Source organism: Anser brachyrhynchus (assembly GCF_964034855.1).
Source record: "Anser brachyrhynchus genome assembly, chromosome: 3".
NCBI lineage: Eukaryota > Metazoa > Chordata > Aves > Anseriformes > Anatidae > Anser > Anser brachyrhynchus.
This window is the reverse complement of record NC_137696.1, coordinates 63,523,057-63,542,484: the sequence shown is the minus strand read 5'-3', so window position 1 is coordinate 63,542,484 and position 19,428 is coordinate 63,523,057. Positions and strand designations below refer to the sequence as shown.

Below are 19,428 nucleotides of genomic sequence, written 5' to 3'. Positions count from 1 at the left end.
TTAATGCAGCAATAAAGCTGTCTTCTGAAAAGATCTTTTTCAAGCATTTTAACTTATTGAAGTATTCCTACTAAAATTAACTGGAAATGAGCATTCCTTTATAACTTGAACGTATACCTCAACGCAGGCTACCGAAATGCAGAGCCACCACCACTAGCTCAGCCTCACAGATTCCTGAGATCGAGCGTGCTTCAGGAAAAATGGTTCACCCAGCTCGAGCGGCTCCTCCGTTCCCCATTGCACTCCACGTGGTTAATGAGGGAGGAATTAGTCAAGCAATGTTATTACATTTAAGTTTTCATAACAAATGACTTTCTCTAGGGAAGCCAAAATAAATTAAACTAAGTATTAGAGCAGCGTGAGCTATATTTAAGCCATGACTCGGTGTTTGGTGGCCACATGGCTTCAACAGCCACCACCACAGCCACTCCTGCCTGTGCCCTCCTCTCCAGCACACTGCACAAGGACCCTTGCTGGCCACTACCCAGCCAAACCAAGTAGACCAAACCAAACATTCATGGGCTATTTTAAAACTTTTTATTTCTTTTTAAAGAAACATTTTTTGTGGGTGTCAGGAGTGTAGAATATGCAGGTGTCACCACAGCACAGCCAGAGCAAGTAATCAAAGAGATGCAACGTTTTGCTGGTAGCCTCATAACTTTCACATTAATTCGCAGACATGTAGAGCAAAACCCACCGCAGCTTCCCGCAACGTGGTCCTTTTTCTAAAGCCACAGAGGAAGTCTTCAGGGCCCAGCCTCTGAAAACGCCCTCTTACCCTAATGACTGGTCGTTGAGCTGGGCCCTGCTCCCTGTGCAGGCACTGGGCAAGGTGCAGGTCACAGACACACGTCTAAGCCCCAGATTTGCATGAATGAACTAGATCACCACTGCAACGCCTGCTGGACCTCTGGTCTTCTTTCCTTACGGAAAAGATGCGGTGCAATCAGGTCAGCACAGCCTGGCATTGACAACATGCAAAAGCATGTCATTTTCTACAAAGAAACATGTCATATAACATACATCAATAATATGAAGGTGGAACCTTGGCTCTTGAATTTCCTGCAGTACGTGGAAAAAAACACAAAGCAGATCACCATAAGGATCATCAAGGAAGAAGATGCCACTGTCTGAAACCACCACCCAGCCACAAATAGCAGAGCAGAATTAATTGGTACCTGCTTAAATGTGCCGTCTGCTAACAAAGAAGATTTCTTTCTGCTGTGTTTCCATTACTGAGTTAGTATTTAGGGAAGAGAGAACTTTATTATTAGAGTACAACAGACTCAATAATCTATCTACATGTCCACACCATGCTTCAACCAAAACAATCTAACACTCCATTAGAGAGTATTAGTAAGTGAAGCCCCTTGAGCACCTTCTGATTTACGGTATCATTTCCTCTGCATTACAAACTGAAAACTAAAGAACAGTAGTTATCTCCATTAAGTAAATTATTAAAAAACTCCATGAGGAAACCCACAATAGAAGCCAGTTAATTTCTAAAGGGCCAGAGTTTCATGTCTGTTTTTCCAACTCTATGCCTGCGCTTCAGCTTTGCAATTACTACCAAACTTAATTGAAGTAAAGCTCAAATAATTAGAGACGTACCCTACTTCCACTGAGGCCAGTGGCAAAACTCTTATTAATTTTAGGAGAACTAAGACTAGACCATTCATAAAGCAGTAGGATCACTGGAGGCACTCCCAAGTTCTCAATATTATTAGCTACAAGACTATGTCCATCTAAGGGCAACTCTGTGTTTTAAAACATTCAAAAACTGCTTTCAAAAGCTACCACTTGTGCAAAGTTCTTGGTTTTTGTTTGTTGTTTTTTTGTTTTTCAAAAGTGCATCACTGAAGGAGCACTGAATGGTTATTATCCATATTGAACTTTCTATATGAATAATTTGAATGTGTTGCTAAAGTGCAAAGCAAAGGCTACTTCAGGAAGGGCCAGAGCCCCTCTGAGGATTCACACTTCTTTCATATCTGTTTTTGCCCCTGGTTATGACAGTCACCTTTTCATTCATTTTCCAATTAAAATGGTAATGTAATGAGATTTGGAAGATTCATCCAACAACAAGTTTATTGCTGTATTCACTGGGAAAAAATAATGAAATGCCTCAAAATGGAGGAAGGAAAGCTTTTCAAAGTCTTTTAGATCAAGTTCTTAAAATGAAATTGTTTAGATTACAAAGCATACCAAACATACAGAGTTTCTTGCACCTGGCTGACCTCTCTTTCTTTTTCTTAGTGTGAATGCATCTAGACAGACTGTGTCCATAATAAAATAATTTAAACAATGAGATTCACCACATTTCTTTTCTGTTTTAAAACAAGAGTTATATCCCGAGTATAAGATATGCCTAACGCAAAGGCATACCTAAGTTCTTGCCACGCTCCAAACCTTTGGGGCAAAAAGTGAGCCAACAAGTACAGCTTCATTATACTCCAGCTATGGCCAAATCCATGCAGCTGAGGGCCCTCAACCACACGGTCCTGTCAACAGCATCAAAAGCCCTAACTTTATTAAGCATGAGCAAGAACTCCACTAACGAACATGAGCACAGGCAAGTCACTGCAGTGAGCCACAGCAGGAAGCGAGGAAGCAGTCAGCGCAGCATCTCTCTGCGCAGAAAGTGATAAACAGGCAGCTCTGCTCCACTCTGATCTTCCTGTCTGTCTCACGGAATTTTAAAGAGAAGGGTTCTTCTTTTTTTCTGTCTCTGGAAGCCAAAAAAAGCATTGCTAACAGCAACAGGATTCACAGAGGAGAAAAATGCCACAATTATTATATCAACACAGAGGACTCTCCAGGAAACAAGGGATGCAGCAGCATCCTAAAACCACGCACACCTGTATGTCAAATAAATCTCAAGTAATGGGATTTTTTTCATGTGCCTTCCTCTACTCCGCAGCACAATGTAAACATTTGGGTGACGACTGCCATGTTGGAGTAGTTGTTTAGACATATTCACCCAGATTAAAGATAATGGAAGCGAGAGCCCAGAGTGCAGCTTCTTAACAGAAATTCCAACGTTTCAAATGTTTGTACTTTTCACAAAAAAACATGCCAGGCCATAGCAAGGCAAAGCATTCAACTTCATTCCACCCTAGATGTAGCCATGGAACTGGTATTAGAGGGTCACAGAAGACTCCAAATATAACATCTTAGATGGCCCTCCAAGAAGGATATCTACAAACACTTAAAGCTTTTAATTATTATTTTAAAAGACATGAAAAAATATTTTTGCAAATCAGCCTGAAGAAAAGTGTTCATTGTTGTGCAGTGGTGGGCTTTGGTTTTGGTTGGTTGGTTGTTTTTAAGTCTTAGTCTGCAGTCTCTGTGAGTTGACTGGTATAAGGAAGTTTAAGTTTTTCATATTTTCACCTGTGCTTCCAAGATTCGTTACATCAAAGTCCCTTCCAGCTTCATTGCTTTCTACTCCCTACATTTTAACTGAAGATAAATCAGTGAATAAATATGTTAATTTAAAGCCAAGAATACTCAGGTTTCTCTGCGGCAGCAGACCTTGGGTATTGTGTAGGCTTTGACAATTCTTTTTTAACTGACTTCATTTTCAGATGAAAAAGCTAGCTCAGTCAGAACAGCAAGGACAACTTGTTCTTTTAAAGCTTGAAAGCATGCTCAAGTTCTGTTTAGTCAGCTAAATGTCAAAAATATATCCCTTTATTTAAATCTACCTGTAATAAGCATGGACCAGCAATACACCCCTATTATTTCCAAACATGAAACCTAATGTACACAGATGCAAAATTAGTTCTTTCCCAACAAACGACTGCAGCCAGCAATGGCCCTACTGACACCCGTGCTAAGAAGCGTGGAAATCGGCACCTTTTTCCTGAGTCCTCCTCTGCTCCAACAAACGGGAATCCCATCAGACAAATGTCAAGTTTGCTAACTCATAACACATTCACAGCAAACACTACCTGCTGCGTCCTCTGCTGAACATCTCCAAGTAGCTCAGCTTTCCATACAGGAACCTGAACCTTCTCCATCCTTCCTAACGTGGGGGCTTCACGGTGTGAGCAAGTTCTGTTGTTTAAGCTATCCGCCCCACTGGATCCCTTTATTCAAATTAATCCAACTCAATCTTATTCGTGCCTTTCCCCTCCTGCCTGTATATTTCTATCCTCACAGATAAGGGTACCTCTCTCTGACTCACGTCAGTCACTCACCGACTCTCCCTGCTCCTTCTGGCCCCGCTCTGAGCCTCAAGCATTACTATTTTCCTGATTTTACTGCACACTCACTCACCAGGCTTGCGTTGCACCATGACGTGCCAGGTAAGCACTGGTCTCATTTCACAGCTGAAGACACAGACAGAAAAAAAGCTTACTGACTTGTTCAAACTTGGGGCAAAGAAAGACTCAAGTCAACCATAAGTTAACTGTGAACAAAAGCACGGTAAAGGAGAACTATTTAAGACACACTGGTATGACTGTGCTACTGAAATTTGAAATTGATATAAAATTATGTTTAGTAAACTAGGGTTTTGAAAGCACTCATTAAGACCAACTTTCATCACACATGCTAATAAAGCAGATTTTATATATACAAATAAGGTTGTGAAGGACTGACATTGGAGCTCCTTTTGACTATCTACCAAGGTAAGAATAAAGGGAGGAAAAAAAAAAGCCTCTAATTCTTCACACTACCATTCCTTCTATTTAAATTGTACTATTAAGCTGTATCACTGGAAAAAAAAAAAAAAAAAAGAGAAGAAATCTACTTACCAAAAGGGCAATCCCTTGCTTTATATACCCAGAAACAGATAGGGAGATTAAACTACATATTAAATTTGATATGAAAAAGAATTAAAGAAAAAAAATAGAAAGAAACTGGTAGCAGATCTAATTTCACACTCGGGGGATTACAATGTAGAGAATACGCACGCATTCTTCACTGACAAGAGCGCTGTGCAGCGCTCAGTAGATTGCCGCCACTCTCAGGATTTAAAAGATTTAATGTTCTGCTTCGTTACTTCACAGCATGCAAAAGTTGGGAGCTCGCTGGAATAGCAAGCAGCTTAGCAGGGAAGAAAAATGCAAGCAAAGGGCCTCATCAGAGTTAAGGGATCCTGATAGACCTTATTTGACAGCATTTTACTGTGCTTAAATTGCGGAAAATAAAAAACAGAGTGCTTCTGTTCCCTTAACTGCCTAATCAAAGTGCCATACCCATTGTTCCAAAACCAGACTGTACACATCCTATTTTTACTTAACCTAGTAAAAAGAAGCTTCAAACTACCCCCCTGCTTCAAAAACGACGAAGACTTGCAAAGGCAAAACCAGAAACAATTTGATAATATTTGCACCTCGAGCAGTTGCACTAGTAATGGTGCTTGTACCCGCACAGGGGCTGTTTCTCCACCTGGACCTCCACGAGTGTATACTTCACAAACACACGCTTTTTGTGTGCTAAGGTGGACCATGGCTTCTCCATGAAGAATAATAATTAGGGCAAAGCATCTCTGCAAGCCGCAGCAATTTTGCCCTTTTCTCCCCCGTGCAGTCAGGCAGGAGCAGCCCCGCGGGGCAGACGACAGCACCACAATAGCTGATCCCAACAGCTGACATTCTGAGCCAGGAAATGTGCTCTGAAAATGCAATATTTATTCTACGGGGATGAGACTCCTGAGAAAACAGAAAGGCCCCGTAATTAGTCCTCAGGACGAGGAGGTAGCTCGTTCTCCTAGGAAATCAAATCTGGTGTATTGGGCTTAGCTCACACAAAACAAGCTTTTTTGTTAAGCAAATATCTAAACACCTGGAAATTTTGGAGACGCACATACAACTTCAATAAAAACCAACTTAAAACAACTGAATTTTGTGTTCAAGTTGCCCTCTAAGCCCTCTGGGTAACACTAAAAACTTCGTGGCAATTTTTACACCTTTAACAAAAAAATGATAATAATAATTGTGTTCAGGGCCTGAGGGGAATGTGGAAACCCACTCAGCTCACAGCCTTCCCTCCTTTAGAAGCGGGGGTAGAGCAAGGATCAGGCCCACAAGCACACAGCAAGCACCACAGGGACCTTGCTCCCCCTTCTTGCACACCCATGTGCAGAGATCTGCCCTGGCACACTTCTTCCCATTTTCATCCCTGAAGAAGCCGACCTGGACCGGGAAGAGCTCACCCCAAAAGGAGAGGGCACAGCTGCTCCTCAGGGAACGTGCGCAGGAACAAAAGCGTGTTTGGGGTTGTGCTTCTTGAAAACATACAGCCTGTTAGCGGGGAGCTGGCAGCCAAGGGTACATTGTCCTGAGCAACCCCAAGTGCACATAAGGAATAGGTTATGCTAACTATATTTACTTTCTTTAAAGTACGTGTAAACAGTAGTAGCGTAACTACTAAGTAGTGTAACGTGTAAACTATGCACGTAAACATTCAAACCTGCAGCAAGTCCATCACACATAACCTCAGCCCACCGCCTCACTTCGCAAAGCATCAGCAGTACGCTGGCTTGAGCAATGTCCGTATCAGCTCAGCGGCTCATGGGTATGCAGCAAGGATCTGACACTGATGAAGAAAGCCTGCCCCTTTTCCTTTTCTTTATTTCAAGCCAGATCAGTTCCCGGAGCCAGCTCAGGACAAGCTGTCACTGCTACAAGCGGCAGCACGGCCAGCCTGCAGCAGGTGAGGCAGCAAGGGAAGGGCAGCTGACACCGCCTGACCCTTCTGCATTTTTCCAAGCACTGTGAAATTGCACAAAGACAGAAAAAGGCACTGCACGCACCTTAGCTTTCGAAGAGAAACCCAGGAAGCAAAAGGAAGGCAGAACTAAGGAAGAAACAAAACAGGATTGATTCCCTCAGCCGGTCTAACTGATGCAAAGTTGGAAATATCTAGCCTGATTTTATGTCACATATGAAAATGTTTGTAGAAAGTATAGCAGGGAATGTAAGAACTAATTGCTTAGGAGAGAACACTGATAGGCAAGATGAGAGTAAGGACTGGAGGCCAGCAGCAAACAGGAAGAGCTAATTTGCAAAAGAAAGATATTTGAATAAAAAAGTATTTTGAATTAAGAAGTGTATTATTAAGTAAAGGAAACATCAGCACAGCACATAATACACGTGTTTTTACCAAGTATAAGGCAGGTATAAGTGAAGTTACGAAATAGCTGCTACTTGCAGGAAATTATTACAGCCATACAATACAGTGTTTCATTTTGAAGGCTTACAGGATTTAAACTGGGCCAGATAGACAAAACAGAGCGTTACGCATTATTTAAGCAGCACTCATCTTAGAAGGATATTATGTTTATAGCCTGATGCTGCTTACACATAACAAAGTCTAATTACAGCCTAACAAGCACACCCACGAACTTCAATAAGACTAGTCAGGAACGAGGCAGACTCCACCGTAAGTCAGGTTTGGCAGCTTCCTGATGAAGTTCTCCAGAGGAAACAAACCATTCGGCTAGTTAATAGAGGAAACTATTTAACACGGAAACCGAGCAGAAGTGATGCAACTTGCTCTCCAACGCCGCAGTCGTTGTCAAATATGGGAGGAGGACTTGGGAGCTTCTTGGCTTCCATGTACGTGCACCAGGCCATCAGATCTCCACATGGCCAACTACCACCTTCAGGAGATCTTTAATTTTGTTGCCTTTTTATGGTTTTGAGAAAAAGTTCCTGAAGTTTCCTGGGTTTATTATACTGGTAATTGCACAGGGACTTTAATATATAGGTCACTGTCTTCTACCGGAGGAACGTATGTTTTTGCAGCTGTAATAAAATGCAGGAAGACAATAAAGGAAAACCAACTAAACACAACTCAGGACTGGAAATGTGGCTGTTGTCTTCAAGCTCCACCTCCCACCACATGGCAAATCAGTTTTGCATATCTGCTTGGCGTACTACCACGCACACCAAAGATAGCCATCCAGCTGATATCTCTGCTTCAAAAGACCGAGTAGTCACCGCCACCAACATCAGCCTAGATAGCGGCATCACCCCAAGACGTAGCGCGCAGGGCGCTCAGCTCCACTCCTCAAAACACACTCTGCATTGCCTGACCACAACCCCAACCCTGCTCAAAGCACCGTGATTAAACCAGGCCAAACAACGGAGCGGCTGGGAGCGGCCTGCTGCTGAATGTCAGCGCCGAGATCGCTGCAAGCTACCGGCCTGGCCTGTGAGGAGCTGGCTGAGAAGCTACGCTGCCAGTAGTGTGGGGTCTAGGAGGTGGTGAACCGTCACGGGAAAGCGGTGCCAAAATGACTAAATGTGGATTATTTCCTACATAACTTCGGGGTTCCTTATTTATATGAAGTGAAATTCACGTTGTGACCGAACATGGATTTGGTTACACTGAATGAAAGACTTTAAATATTTATATCTGGACTGTAACCTTGTGATGGAGCCAGCACGTTCACATTTCACGCATCATTTCCATCCCTCCCTCTTCTGCTTCCCCCATTTCCACCTGCCCTAGAGCCACGAATGAAGCTCCCAGCGAGCACGGCCGCTTCTCGCCACTGCTGCGGGCCACTGCCCTGGCCTGGTGGGCTCCCTGCTGCCAGCCCTGCCCCGCTGTGCTCCAGGCTGGTTCCAGTCAGCAGAGAGCTAATATAAGCACAATTAATACAGCCCGGTCACACAGGCTGAGTTCAGCACCCGGTTAGTCTATATGCAACATCTCTGGTGCCCGTCAGACACAGCCAGGCTTTCTGAAGCTGCGGATGGTCACAGGGGATGCCGAGCCTGCCTACACTAGAGCGATGGTGATTTACCAGGTAAAATCTGCCTCACGTTCATCACGAACCGTCTATAATTCGCTGCAACAGCTGAAGAATGGCTTGGATAAAGAGGACACACACAGCGGTTGTGTTCTTGAGTTATCACAGCATCAGTGGTCTTAAAATAGACAGGGAGGCCAAATATCTGTATTTTTGAAAAATAACCAAAAAATACTTTGTGGGGGAAAGGTGAGAGCAGAGCCTGACACGCACCTCCACCGACAGACTACAGCTTATGTCTCTCTGGTCAAAACTTCAAACAGACTAAATGATGTTCATTTGATCTACCAGAAAAACGCTTCTGAGACGGCTTTTGAAACGGCTTTAAAGCCCTTTTGGCAGTTCTGCAACGCTGGCTTGTTCCAAGCGTTAAGCCAAGGGGAAGTAGCAATCATGCATATTCAAAAGGCAACGAAGCCTAACATGACAAGACAGTATTGGATATGTACGAACTGGTGAATCAGACATTTTTCACCTCTTCTACCAGCTGAAAAGTCAAACCAATCCCGCCGCTTTGAAACTGTGATATTCAGATCAGAGGTGTAAAAGCAGACTTGGGCTGATCTTTAATAAGAATTTCTACATATCTTTTGTATGCAAGATTTAGAAGGACATGCTAAAGGCCCTTGGGTCCTGTTTCCTTTCCTCTTGATTTTATCTTGTTTCATTCAAGTTACTATGCATGACTTTACACAATTTAGCTGTTTCAAGCATCAAAAATGCAGGAGGAATCACACCACCAGCAACTCTTAGGGTTAAGGCCACCTCTTTTATGTGGCAGTCCCAGCAATGCTGCAGGTATGGCCTTGCTGCTCCTCATTGAGTTGCAAGGAGAAGAAGGAAAAAAAAAAGAAAAGGAGAAACAGAGCAGGGTGGCCATTGTGTCACTGTGTCCCTTCGTATCCCTTTTTTAGGATGCAGTCCTAAGGAAAAGCTCTCAGGTTCATACATCAGCAGGGACAACCAGTTTGGATTCCTTCCTCACTCAGGAGGAAGGACTTCAAAAAGCGCACACAACTGGTTCTCAAGCTCTTCAAAGCGCTCCAGACACAGGAAAATACCAGACTGCAATGTATTCAAAATGCAGTAATAACAGCGTCAGCTTCTGCCACCTTCTCACATTAGAAATGTATCTGCAACCTACCCCAGCAGCTAACTGAGATAAAGAACAAAACACTGCAGCCAGCCCACGGAATGGGGAAGCTGAGCAGAGGGAGGATACAGGCTCCCGAAGTATTTAAACTGAATTATTTTAGCCAGCTACTGCACAGCAGATTTTAAAGACTAACTTGGAGGGGTAAAAGGTAGAGACCGCAATGAAGTAGAAAAATGCTTATTCTTATTAGTGTTGTCAGATGCTCTCTTCGACTTGTACCAGGGTTTCCCAGATGAAGACAGAAAAAGCAAAGGAAGCTGTAGAGCAGTTGCTAAGTTTCCAAGGAGAAAAAAGGAAAGCAAAAAAGCAGGTAAGTGTCTCAAAGATACAGCTTCAAAAGGAATTGACAATGCCAGCACCAATAACCAGAGAGACGTCCTGCGTAAACCCATCCGCATTTGAATGTGTTACTTTTCCTGTAGCCTACAAATGAATCAAAGGATATTTCATACCTCAAGGAAAGGGAAGAGGTCTGAATGAAGCAGGAAAAAGAAAATCAGCATGAGTGTGCCAGGAGGACAGCCTGACTGCTGCACAGACTCGCTGTAAGCCCAGGACGTGATTTCATGCACCGGAGCCTTGCACGGCTGTGTTTGTTTAGGATGCTGCTGCCTGCCCTACAGCGATGCCCGTACGACTGTTTACACAACCACACTGAGGATCAGATCTGGCTTCACCAAACGAAACAAAAACCACAAAGCATGGTTGTTGTGGTGTTTTCCTTTTTTTTTTTTCTCCCTCTTTCTCCCCCCGCCTTTACATTTTTAAGTGAGATCAGTTCCCTGATCGGGGTCACAGAAGAACTGCAAGGTTGTGCTGGAACAACTGCGAGCGTGGGGCGGGAACAAGAGATATGAATTCATCTTGTAAAAACACAGTTTAAGCCAGTTCTCCCTGCCAGAGAGAGATTTATCTAGGCTTAGAGGAATTTATAAATGAGCAAGTAAAGCCCAGCCACATAAGCCTTTTTGGAGACAAAGCTACATCTTATGCAGTACTGCATCATGAATCTGACACACATTTTCGAGAGATGAATAAATAACACCACGTTTCAAAGATGCTGACTCCCTGTCACTGACAACGTATGCTGTCACGAGACTACAGAAGAGTCCCTTATAGCGTGAGCATAAAACACGACCTGCCTGCTGAAGTCGCCGCCCGTGGCTGGCACTCCCGAGCTGTAATCCAGATTTTAGGTCACGAAGGGACAAATTGTGAAATCGCATCCCAGGAGAGGTGACTGCCTGTCACCTGCACTCACTGAACATCAGCACGCAGGAAAACGCACGTAGGAAAGCTTCACTTGCAAAATCAAGTGGTGTAGTTTTCTAGCAAATACAGCGCCTGTATTCAAATAAAGCTCTGAATTCAAGGAGAATAATCAGTTACTATAACACTTTTTGGTGTTATAACCAGGGTTCTGACTGCAGCAAAATGCCTGTTGATTTCCTTTATTCCATATCAGTTCCAAATACCTTGAACTCAATTTACTTCAACTGTTAAAAAGATAAAGTTTCTCATTTGTTTGCATTATTCACATTCTCTACATTTTGTTTCTTTCATACATTCACAGCTGTTTCAATGAGAACGGATTTGAGAAAGCTATTAATTGAATTCTCACTTGGAAGGCAAACAATATGCTTGCCCACAGGAAAAAAAAAATAAAAGCATCACTTTTATTAAAACATAAATTCATTTCCATCTTTTCAAATGCTGGATTTCTGTTCTCCTGGGCTCTCGCTCTTCTTCAGAGTTACCACAGCAGACTTGAACAGATCTTTTCCACCACTAGAGTGACAAAACATTCAGATGTTAACTCTTGCTCTGAAACAGACTTCTGTGGAATGTGGAATCTGAAAGAAGCCTCACGTGAAAGAAACATCACGTGTGCGACAAGTATGCAGAGAAAAGCAGCAAGAGTCACAGGTTTGATTAATTATTGTAAAGGGAGATTTTGGAGAATAAAGTAACCATATATAAAACTAATGTGCACCGAAAAAATACTTTGAAATATGTAACAGAGCTTGTTTTATTCCACACCCCCGATCAAACTTCACAATTATTTTAGAGAAGGAAAGCTAACTTGTGCCTTTTATTAGCACAGAAAAAAAAGGTACAATTCATAGACGTATCTATGCATCTTCATAATCCATATTCTACTTACTTTTATAAATCAGTTATTTGGAAAATCAGTATATGCACACCTGAAAGTTTAACCAAACAGCAACTCCAAGAAGTGGCTTAACCAAACCTACCACTAACACGTGGAAGCTTTTAGCTCACTCAAAACTTAAGTTGCGAAGCTTGATTTTTAGCTCCTTGGGTCTCTCTCAAAGCCAATTCCTGGCACTACACCATAGCACACAGATAAAAAAAAATCATTAAGAATTGGAAGCACATCCTAAGCATGTTTAAATGCTTAAGGGTGCTTAAATGTGAAAACTGGTACAAGTAGTCAAACTTGCACAAAATATATTTTATCAACCCTCCCAGCTACCTTCCCAAGGTTTACATTTATTTGTATTTCACTACTATTTTCTTATGTAAGTATTTCATGGAAAGCTGCAAAACAAGCTGATTAAATGCTTCTAATACTGTGTTTCCTTGGGCTCTGACAAAAGTGAGAGGAGCTGTGGCTCTTTGGCATTACACCAGCACATAAATACACTGTGGGTGCTACAAGAAACTCGTGCTGCTTGTAAAAACTTCTGAGTGCACGGAGTGTATTATTTTCTGTACAGTTGCTGTACTTCTGCAGGAGGCTGCATTTTACCTAAATCTAACAAAACTGTTTATAGTGGTTGCAAACAAAAGGGATGTAACAGTGAGATTTTTTGCCTGCTTCTCAGAACATCATCACTGACACAGTGCCCTGCCTATCAACCTGTCATCATTAGAAAATACCCTACTGTGAGGATGCAGACTTTATATGCTCAATCAAAAGTGACATATATAACAAACACATGCAGATAAAGCCACCATTTCCAACTTCAGAGCTGCTGGTGTTTGGACTTCTTCTGCACCATTTTTTTGCTGGTTATGTGGCCTTTTGCTGCCTTATCTTGAAATGTTGCAAACAAATTGGAATCTTGACAGGACTTTTCTACAGATGAAGAATTACACAAATAATGCCAGGGGAATACAGACTTACTAGAAAAAAAATATTCCTCAAACTCAAATACTGCCTTCAGAAAGTTATGAAAATTTGTATGTTTTATGTATATTGCAGAGTGCAAACCCTTAGGTAAGAGGAAGAGTATTTGAGGTGTACTTTGGGAAAGTGTACCTTTCAGAGTGAAAAACATTTTTATGTTTTATAGTTTTCAACTGTCAAAGAGCTTTCTAAGAGAGCTGATGGGCTGAGACTTGTGTTATTGAGAACTGTGGCTGAAGTGGCAGGAGCTGTATGGGAGGTCTGACCAAGTGCTCCCAGAGACTTTGCTCTATAAAAGCATGGTATGAAACAGACTCGGGCAGAAGAGAAAAACAGGTTACCTGAATTTTGCATCCCGATCTTAATTTGGAGCTTATGTTCATTTTGAAACTAGCCCCACCTCTTTCCTTTAATGTTGGTGCCAGAACTCCTGCCTTCCACCTGCACCACTCCCATTAAAACCTCCCTCCCCTTGTTTACAGTAAGGGACTCCAGTCTGAGCTGTACAAACACACAGGAAGAAACAACATTTTCTCCAGACATTTAAAGCCTTAAGAGAAAATAAAACAACTGGGGATAACAAAAGAAATGGTAATAGAGAAACATACGCATGCAGCTTCATAGTACTATTAAAAGCAAGGTTAGTTGGAATGGAGCCTATGGATTTGTACTGTTTATTTGAGTTACAAAATACAAATAAAATGCTGCAGCTTAAACAACTATTTCCTTACTCACTAGACTCAGGTGTGCATTAAGCCTCTATATATTTAAATGAGGAATAATTCTGCATGTACCACTCAGCAAAAGCTCATGCATGCAGTATGAAATGAAGGAAAAATACAACGCCAAGCAAGTCAGGGGAAGATGAGCAATGACAGCATTTCAATTGGCAAGGACAGTAGTAACTAAGCAGTAACTTCATGGACAAACAACATACACTACCAAGAACATGGGTCGAAGAGCTTGCGCATCAGGGGGTAGCAAAGCTTCGGAGAACAGGCTAAGAGCAAATATTCGGGAAGTCTGACGTGCCCACTGCCTCCTGCAGAAGGACAAGCAGTGGCGAGAGCGCTGCTCGGGAAGAGTCCCTGACCAGCAGCTCTGCTTTCCCTTAGGCCAGACAGAGGGAATATAAGGCACGGAACACAGAGAACGAGAAACGTGGCTATCCAGCCAAAGCTTATTCTTTTTAAAATCCTTGACAGCCTAATATAACCAAAAGGTTCCTGGACGTTCATCTGTAAATCCCACTGCGTAATACATTAAGCACCTGCACACTGTAGTAAAGTGGTCAAAGATGTAAAAGGTTAGGCACATGCTAATTGCAAAATAGCAAAATAATAAATATGGACAGACTTAATGCTTTTAAGGAAGTCAGAAGCCTTCTGGAGAGGGCAAGTTTCCAAGAGTCACAATGATATCTGTTTTAAATTTTTACTGTCTTGCAGTTTATTATAATTCATTGTGGTTTAGAAGAATTTGTGTAAAAATGGAAACAGGTTACAGAGAAGTGAACTATTTCTCAATTTCCAAAAAGAGCATGAAAATATTCTGCCTTATTTACATCTCTATTGCATAAAACCTCAAAGTAGATTGAGGGTGAATTTTTTAAACATTAAAATTTAAAAGTTTAATGATAAAGCACTAGACAGATAAGCTTTGGAAAATCTGGCTGCCGGGGCGCTAACCTGCAGTAGAGGGCTCGAGGCAGGACCTTGCTCAGCTCTGTGGTTGTTCCTTTCTCAGAGACACCAAAACTCACCTCAGGTTTCTGACAGATTTGTAGCAGTTGGTAAAAATCAGACAAGTGAAGTTGTTACTATCTCTAACAGCCCGCCCTGTCCCAAGGCAAAGGTAGCTAATCTGCACATGAATCGGCTCTGGCACAAATGCAATTTTCCTTCCAGAAACCAGAGTCTGTTTACCTTACTATATGCCCCGTGTAGATTCCTGCACGCGAGCGAGTGGGAGAGCTTGCCAATTGTAGCCTCCCTGTGAACCACTGTTTTCAACTTTCCTATCATTTCCCATCATGAGAGCCAGCCACCAGCGCGAGGAAACAGCTGCACCAGCCCCGCCACCGAACTCTGTGGGAACACGCGGCTCCAGCTCGGCTGTGGCAGCACGGACCTTGGCCAAATCCTCCTTGTCGCTGTGCCCCGCAGCTCAACACAACAAAATCCCTAACGACATGCCAGATGCTCTAAATTTGCGTCTTGAGACCTGAAGAGCTACTTGGTAAAATCTGAACCGGAACCTTGAAGGATACTTGATTCTGTCACCAGCTTTCTCTTGCATTGCTTTCAGCGATACCCCTTCTGCTAAAATGTACTTGCACTTCCTTCTATTTTGGTAATATTCACTTTTAATCTGCTGTAATACCCACTCAATGTCTGTTTGAGTAACATTCAAACAATGTGATATGTTAACATTTATGTTTGATTTCAACCTTACCTATGCCCACTGAAATTCACAGAAGAGAAAAAGAAATTAAAAGAAAGCCTCTAACAAGACTAGATCTTTGAACAACACAAATAAATATAACAAGTTATAAACAAGTTATAAACACAAGACTATAGTCAAAACCAACTTCCAAATTATTTGTTCACCCCAAAGCAACTTCCAGGGTTCTTCTGAGGCCAACGTATTTGTATAGACTACCAAGCACACAAAAACATCAGTCTTGATTGTGGTCTTGCATTATTACCACAAGTTCAACACCACACCAAAATTTAGAATTTACCAAAACACCAGTACAATTTTCCTATATTCAGCATTACTTATAATCGAGATGTGTTACCATGATCTATGCCAAACTTGCATTGATTGCAATGGCACATAGTTCAGTGAGTGATTCAAGACAGATGATGGCATACCCGACGAACACAAATATGAAACTGTATGAAGTTCTGTATGGGAAATCTGAATATCAGCAAGCTCTCAATCTTCAATTTATTGTTTTCATCAACCCAGTTCCAGGCCTAATTTGAAAGCATTAGTTTGGTTGAAGAGCTCATCCAGTAGAACAAGTCACACTTTGTTGGTTCTTGCCCAGGGGATAGGTGTGTTTTTGAAATTATACTCTCACACACTAGGAATAAAGAGGGATAGGTTGGGAAAAGAAAATCATGATGGAGCTGGGCTCCAATTTAACTGGAGACTGTGGAAGAGAAAATACTGACAATGTATTAGCCCGCCTGGATTTTTTTCACACTGTGAGGTATCAGAAAAAAACATTCCTGCAAATATAACTCTTAAAATATCTTAAATGCACTTTATTGTTGTAGAATATCCTATTTCATTACTCCTTCATCACTCTCTAACATTATGAACCCGTGCGAGTTCCTGAACAACCTTTGTATTTTGTAAGTATATTTTCTGTTTGGCTGGTATCTTCTCTAGAGAATCTGTATCTAGATAAGATTTTATGTTAAAGCTACAAAATTTAATCCTCATCAGAGGATTAAACCACCATCAGAAGTACTTAAAAAAAATCCTGAAAATTTCTGGATAATGCAGCTTTCAAGGAAAATCTCTGTAATTGAAGTGTCATTGTTAGTTTTGAGTAGATTAGTTAGCATTCATGAGAAGGCGCCAGGTTAATAGCTCTGGAGAAACTTGTCTACTTTTGTTCCATTTTGATCTGTAAAAATGTCTGAATTTTTCTATTAGAAATTCAGATCCTGTCTACGCTGGAAGATCAAGAGTTTGCAAAATCATGACACTGCAAGAGTAACAAAACCAAGACTACAGAAACCAACACAATGGATTCCAGAAAGTTCTCCTACAAATTTCTGAGTTTCACAAGGGCTACACTAATACACTGGGCGAAGAAAAACTGTGCATCTTTCACCATTAAAACTCTAAAGTCTTACCATATATCATTCACAGAAAGGAAGAAAGATCAGAGTTGACATTTCTGGTATTTCTAAATGTGCAGAAGGAGGTAAGTAGAAGAAGGAAAACAACAGTGACTTTCCAACTCTACCTTTTCATTCCACAACATACGATTATTAAAAAAATAAGCAAATGACAAACTATCATTCCTTCACAGCTAACGAAGCAGATGCATCAGCTATATCTATACGGCACTGCACTAGATATAGACAATGCCACTGTCCATACAGTATTGTACTACAATACAGTGAAGAGTTTTGCTTGGTTGGACCAGTTGTTATATACACACTTCTCCTTTCCTCACTTCTGAGGAGGGAGAGAAAGTCATCAAGCTGCTTATGTGAGCAGGAAAATGTGTTTAAAGCTTTAATGCATATTTTTGAAAGTCTTGAAATTCGTTTGTCCTGTCAAGAGTCTGTAAATTTATGCTAACTACAGAGATGCCTTGGAAATATGAATGACGTGGCCATCTGCAAAACAACTGAGATCAAAGATTTCATTTATTACCAGAAACATCACACTGCAATAACCTTAAATTCCAAACAATATTCACTTGACGACACCTAGATCTATTTCATTCGGGCTTCTCACAAGTTTTTACATATTTTTTAAAAAATAATGCAACAGAACTAATTTGCTAGTTGACAGAAAACAGAGCTTCATTCATTTTTGTCAGCAGGTAAGCAAGGCTGTTTCACTTATTAATCACAGAAAGGATCAGGCCTGTCTGTGTGGCACAGACCACACAAGGCCCTCAAGGGATACTGCTTCCGAGTTGCCCGCAGGCAAATTAGCAGGACCTTCAAACCATCATAAAAGCCTTAAATTTCAGCTCTGGCCTGTCTGATCCCAAACATTTTCTTTCTTGTTGTAAATGTTCAGATGGAAAGAACATAATCAATAAAAACCTCTGTTACACCTCCATAGTTCAGTTTACCTTTGCACTACCTTAGCTTGACACTGCTTTTCCTTTGCCTGTCCATTTTGAAATAAGGGACAAACCCATGGTAAAAGAATTCAGATTCTATACAAAAATCTGCATTATTGTATTCCCAAATATAAGACTATTAGATATTTAATTTAAAAAGAAAGTCTACTGACAAATACATAAGCAAATTGACTGTAGTTTACTTGAGCTCTCCAATCACACAAGCAGCATCTCTTCATTCAATTTTTCAGTTCTTTCAGTTCCTCTGTCACCTATCGCCTTTGAATTAGCATCTCCAGGTAATACACAAAGTCCTGGCCTTCCCTAACCAAAAAATTAAAAAAAAAAAAAGGCAGTCTTACTTGTGTACCTATTAACATTAAAAAATAGTGATCTATCAAACAATGTTTTTGAGATTTCACTTCAGCCTACACGCAATGAGGAGGGGCACATTCATGCATTCACGCTCTTCCAAAATAAATACAAATCTAGAACTTCTCTCAGTGGGTGACGCCAATTTAAAAACAATCAGGAAAAGCTTTATAAACTAGCAGTGAACAAAAGATGTTTTTGATGTTGTTATTAAACTGATACTGACACAGCAGACTTAGCAGGGCATTGTATTCCCCTTGACCAGCTACTGCCAGCTTCAGCAAATAGAAAAGCCAGCATTACGATTTAATCACAATTTTTTTCTGTTTCAGCTCAAAGTGCCAGGCTGATACACTTCTGCCAGATAAGAAGGAGGTACACTCACTCTGCCAGAACCAAAATAATTAGGGGGAGGATGAAGGCGAAAACGAGGAGCAAATGTGATTTCTGCACTGGCTGCCTATGAAGTGCCAAGCCCTCTCCTGTGACAGCCACCTGTGCCCGTGTGCTCCTTGCTTAATTAGCTTAAAGTTAAAGACAATGCTGCAAGGACACTGTGTTTTTCCAAAGTCCCATTTATTCTGACAAGATTAAAAAGTTAACAGTGACGCAAAGTAATTTTAGCGAACATATGAGATGGGGCATAGCACATACAATTACTAGGTAATAACAAAATAGCAGTTTATATAAAACCTGGGAGGAGAAAAAATGACACTAGCAATCAGATATTTAATTTTCCTGATCTGGGAGCAAAGGAGAGCCCATTTCCACCACACCATGCCCAGCCATCCCCTGCCCTCACCACTCGCTCCTCTCCCCACCTCGTCCTTCCTGACTCCCTGCCCTGATACGTATGTCAGGATCTGGCTCCCCATTTCTGCTGTGGCCTCAAAAGCTTTCCCCACGCCCAGGTGGCCAGCGACATCTAGGACTTCTCTTTCTCCCCTGCTGCCATATCTGCCTCTCTGCAGTTTTATTTTTAAGAGAGCCATACGAAAAATCAGCATGACAATGAAGCAGGGCCAAGCCACTAATCAGAAACCATTCAAAATTAATTTCCTTTAAAATGTAAAATATAAACTTGCACAGTAGTAAGAGGAACAAAAACTCTCCAACATCAAAATGAAAAACTTTCTTTTCTTTCTTTTTTT

At 41.5% G+C, this 19,428-nt stretch overlaps 1 protein-coding gene and 1 long non-coding RNA gene across 5 annotated transcripts in view; one reads left to right on the top strand and one right to left on the bottom strand.

Annotated features, from left to right (window-relative positions):
* Positions 1–19,428, bottom strand: part of NHSL1 (NHS like 1) — a 167,310-nt gene that overhangs the window by 118,511 nt on the left and 29,371 nt on the right. The window lies entirely within an intron of this gene.
* The window catches only part of LOC308192560, a 33,211-nt gene extending 13,783 nt beyond the window's left edge, over positions 1–19,428 (top strand). The window contains exon 3 of the long non-coding RNA XR_013948886.1: positions 1–19,428. This exon is cut by the window's left edge and continues 9,959 nt beyond it. This is a non-coding gene — a long non-coding RNA (uncharacterized lncRNA).